Raw genomic sequence first — 4,944 nt, 5'->3', positions numbered from 1 at the left:
TTCAGTTAGCAGCTGTGCATAAGCGAGCATGAGATGCCTCTGCACTGCATGACCTCATTGTGAATGGTAACCTAGCTTCTGTTTTCCCATCTCATTTGCATAGATGGCACTAATGAGACTGAAATTGTACCAAGTGAAAGCATTGTGAGGAACGGGTCAATCTGGTGGCAGTTTCATACACAATGCTTGTTTCTGAGATGTGCAAATGTGGTCCCTCAAGCATGAAAGTCAGTTCCTCCTTTGCCTTATGAATCTGGGTATTATACCTACTTTATTCTCTGGTGACATTAATGCTTTACCCTTAGCATTTAAGAGTCTTTCCAGATTTGGAAAATCATTTTTATTTCAGAAGGTTTTTAAGCATCACCATAATAATCAACTAAACCCTGAGATTTGAATCCTTATAATTTTCAAATATTAATTGTGAAAAATATAGCTTCTCTGGGGGGTTGCATATGTGTGTCTGTATGAGAATAGGGATATGCTGTTCTTTATTCATGAAGATCATCCCTCTGGCCCTCCATGGAAGACTGATGAATTGCTCTTTTACAGAAGGGTTCATTTAGGGTATCATTTATTCTCTTTTTTTCCTAGTGTGAAACATAGTCATGAGTTTTTCAGAGCCTGAGAATAGGGTTTGAACAAGTGGGAAAGAGAGTGGGAGAATTCTTCTGCAATGAATATTTCCCTATTTGAGGAAAGTAAAATTTGTGGAGAGGCAATTATAATGGGGGAAGTAACAGACACTGAAAATAATGCTTAATGCTTCACTAATTAATAATGAAATAATTCTTAATGATTCTTATGTTTATATTCTGTTGGAAGATAGTGTTATATATACTGCAAACTTGCTCCCTTGCTTTTCAGTAAAGCAAAGCCAAGTTTTCAGTCCTACTTTTCTTTATCACGTACCAGTTAACATGACTCTTTTTGGAGCCTCTCTGGATATAGCACATCTTTATTAAGTATGCAATACATTTTAATGAAAGTCTGTTCATTTATTCATACTATTGAGCTGACAGCTTGTGACAACATATAAGAAAACTATATCACATATATGTTTATGAATAGACATGTAGGTTTAAAGAAGAACAGAAACACACACACACAAAGGTACTAATAATTAAGTAGAGGTCCTTAAATATGAAGATGACAAGACATTGCCTTGCTCTTCTAGAAGAAGCAGATGCTGTGCTTGACAGATGATGTATATGGGCAATGACTTAAAAGCTCTTTAAGTTTAAAGCCTCTTAAGCTTGAGGTAAACGCTCAGTTCCTGTTGCCCACCCACTATCATGCTGGGGACACACAAAAACTCTTCAACAGATAAGCTGTGGGGAGGAGGGTATTCATTGGTTAATGTGCTGAGAAGAATTTGAGGTCACCTATTTGGTATCTATGCATGGAACTTCCTATTGTACTGGTTAGCTATTGCTGCAAAACAAAATATACCAAAACATGGTGACTTAGAACTACAAACATTTATTATCTCACAGTTTCTGTGGGTCGAAATCCAGTTGCAGCTTATCTAGCTGCTTCTGACTCAGTGTGTCTCACATGGCTCCAATCAAGGTGTCCCCTAGAGCTGGGGTCATGTCAAGGCTTAGTTGGGAGAAGAGCCACTTCCAGGCTCACTCATATGGCAGTTGGCAGACCTCGAGTAGCCAGAGACATCAGTTCTTTGTTAAGTGGCCTTTGCATAAGGCAGCTCACAGCATGGCAGCTGGCTTCACTTAGAGAGAGCAAGCTAGAGAGCAGGAGAGAGTGAATGCCCAAGGCAGAAGTCACAGTCTTTTTGTAAGTCGTTTTGTAAGTGGCAGCCTATCCCTTTTGCTGTATCCTATTCTTAGGAGCAAGTTACTATGGCTGCCTACACCCAAAAGGCAGGATGTACAAGGTGTTGTAAATACCAGGAATTGGGCCATTAGGGGTCATCTTAGAGGCTATAAGCCTATCATACTTATGGACTCACCATATAGTTATAGTGATGAAGTAGAGAATGAGTCCCCCCAAATTACATAGCAAGGGAACTCAAGGGGGGAACGGGAGCCCAGAACCACAGTTAGATCCTGCTTTGTGGGCTCTTTATTGCATTGGCTTCTGAGCCATTCCATTTATCTCTGAAGTGTGGGATTCATCTCAAGCTACTGTGATTAATACCTATGGTCCTTATCTCTGTTTTTTTAATTAAAAAAATGTGGTAACATATATACAACACAAAATTTCCCATTTTAACCACTTTCATGTGAACAATTAAGTGACATTAATTACATTCTCAATGTTGTGCTTCTGTCACCCCCATCCAATACCCAAACTTTTTCATCATCCCAAGAGAAACTCTGTACCCATTAAGCAATAACTCTTCACTGCTCACCATCCTTATCCCCAGCCCCTGGTAACCTGTAGTCTATCTTCTGCCTCTATGGATTTGCCTTTTCTAGGTATTTTGTATAAGTGAAATCATACAATATTTGTCCTTTTGTGTCTAGTTTACTTCATTCAACGTGATGTCATAAAGGTTTGTCTGTGTTGTAGAATGTATCAGAACTTCATTACTCCTTATGGGAGCATAATATTCCGTTGTATGTGTACAGCCACATTTTGTTTATCCATTCCTATCTGTTGCACACTTGGGCTGCTTCCACCTTTTGACTATTGTGAATAATCCTGATATTTACATCAAAGTGCAAATATATGTCCAAGTCCATAGCTTTTAATTCTTCCATGTATATATTTAGAATTGAAATTCCTAGATCACATGATAATTCTATGTTTAATTTTATTAGGAACCGCCAAAGCCTTTTTCACAGAAGCTATACCATTTTACATTCCCACCAATAACGGATGGGTTCTTTTTTCTCCACATCTTTATCAACATTTGTTATTTTCTTTTTTTAAATAATTTAGCCATCCTAGTGATTGTCAAGTGGTATCTTTTTGTGGTTTTGATTTGCATTTCCCTAATGACTAATGATGTTGAACATCCCTTTGTGTGTTTATTGGCCATTTGTACATCTTCTTTGAAGAAATGTCTGTTCCAGTCCTTTGAATATTTTTAATTATGTTGTTTTTTGTTGTTGAAGATGGGTCTTATCTCTTAATCCAACTCTGAAGTCATGCCAGCGGTGGTGTGGGTCAGCTGGCAGAAGGAAGTCAGGCAATGGTGCACTGCATTCTCAGGGAGTAGAGGCTAGGAAACAGGCCATATAGCTTTGAAGTCTCCTAACATAAGGCCAAGCCACTAGAAGGCTTTCCTGGCCCTTGGAAATCAGAAGCCCTAATCTGTAGATAACTTTCTGATTATAATTGCAGATAAAATATCTTTCTTTGCATAACTGACTATCTCTTAAGGAGAGTTGCTTGGGTTTACTTACTTGGGTTAACTTCCTGGCAGCATTTGAAGGCAGTATAACATAATGGTTGAAATGATCTTCAGGGTCAGAGTTGAGCTTGACTGCTGGCTTATTAACTGGGTAAATGGAGATCAGTCAATTTAACAAAGTCTCACTGTCTTCCCTGTACAATGGGGACAACATTGTACCATTCTCCTAGGTTTGATAAGAAATTTTGCACCATCTATAATAATCTACGTAAGGTCTTAGCCCTATGGCTATAGTGATGGTGATGATGATGATGATGATGATGGAGGAAAACACATTTCCCTTTCATGCTTCCATAGAAAGAGCAGGAATTTTACTCCAGCCTCCAGGGAGGAAGACTTTCATGTTCTTTGTACCTCTGCTCATTCCTCCCTAGGAGAAGAGGAATGGCTTCTCTGAGTGATGATTTGAGAAGGAGAAACTGAGCATGTTCAGCTTCTTTTTGTTTCTGCCCTTCTGTAGAGTGAACAATTCTTGTTTGCTCTTCTCTGCTTTGAAAGCTTATCTGTGCAGTTTCTATCCCGGTTTTAGGGAGTCCAAGTTTTTTTTCTTCCTGAAGAGGACTATTCAGAAAGCCTACTGTAATTACATTTTCCAATTCAATCTTTAATGGTAACATCACTGCTAGTTTGATCTTCACCTAATCTGTATATTTCAATTAATTTCACAAAGGTAAGAATGCTGCTCTTTCTCAGCTTCTTAAAACCCACCAAATTATTATTATTGTTGTTTAGTCAGTTGTGTAAACTGGACAGGTATTTGGAAGATAAAGATGAAGGTGGAAACATTTCTTTGGAACAAACTTAATCTGCCTCTACTGTCTGGAGAGCTCTCGCACCTTTTCGGGGTTGCTGGTGGTGTAAATCAGATGAGATCCTGGGGTTGAATTAACTATGAGAAGCTCCCCTCTGTTTTCTGTTTGGAGTACATAGGGTGAGTCCGATTTCTGAAGGCAGATGGTGTTGTTACGAGCCCAAGGGACTTCCCACGCAGAGTTCCCCTCCTCCCAGGGTGTGGGAGAGCAACTGGCTGTGCCGAAATGTGGGTTTTCTGACTCCACTGCTGATGAGAGCTTCATTAGGAGACTCTGGTGGGTGGGTGGGCAAAAGGGATGTTAGTACTTGATCATGAAATCTTCTAGCTCCTGTTTTCTCAAAGTAAAGTCCTTTACATATTGAATCATCTCTCATCTGTGAGTAAGCTGTCATTTCACTCCTGCTTCATGGGAAAAAAAACATTTTCTAAAATTAGGCATCCATGTTTGTCTTAATTGTAATTAGAGAATTTTCAAGCAGCCACACCTGACATAGGCAGCAGAGGATGCCACATAGAGCTTTTGCTGATAGTTTTAAAGTAACTCTTTAAAAAAGTTATTAGAATAGGGAGGAAAATTGTTTTTAAATGAAATGAATTACTAAGGATATGAGGCAAATATTGGATGGTTTCACCATTCCTTTGCAAAATCCATGTGAAAATTATATTTACCTCCTAAAGATTCAGAAAATTCAGAGGGACTTGATGAAGATAAAATGAGATAAAATCTGAGAAGTACTTACCTGCCACC

General features: G+C 38.8%; 1 long non-coding RNA gene across 1 annotated transcript; it reads right to left on the bottom strand.

Annotated features, from left to right (window-relative positions):
- Nucleotides 1-1,462: 1,462 nt before the first annotated feature.
- LOC143690293 (uncharacterized) lies at nucleotides 1,463-2,488 on the bottom strand. Its single transcript, XR_013179122.1, has 2 exons — nucleotides 2,375-2,488; nucleotides 1,463-1,747 (listed from the first exon to the last, which is right to left on the bottom strand). It is a non-coding gene; the product is annotated as an uncharacterized LOC143690293 (long non-coding RNA).
- Between the last annotated feature and the right edge of the window lie 2,456 nt (nucleotides 2,489-4,944).

The sequence above is a fragment of the Tamandua tetradactyla genome, chromosome 7 (assembly GCF_023851605.1).
Source record: "Tamandua tetradactyla isolate mTamTet1 chromosome 7, mTamTet1.pri, whole genome shotgun sequence".
In the NCBI taxonomy this organism is placed as follows: domain Eukaryota; kingdom Metazoa; phylum Chordata; class Mammalia; order Pilosa; family Myrmecophagidae; genus Tamandua; species Tamandua tetradactyla.
This window is presented reverse-complemented; position numbering and strand designations above follow the sequence as displayed.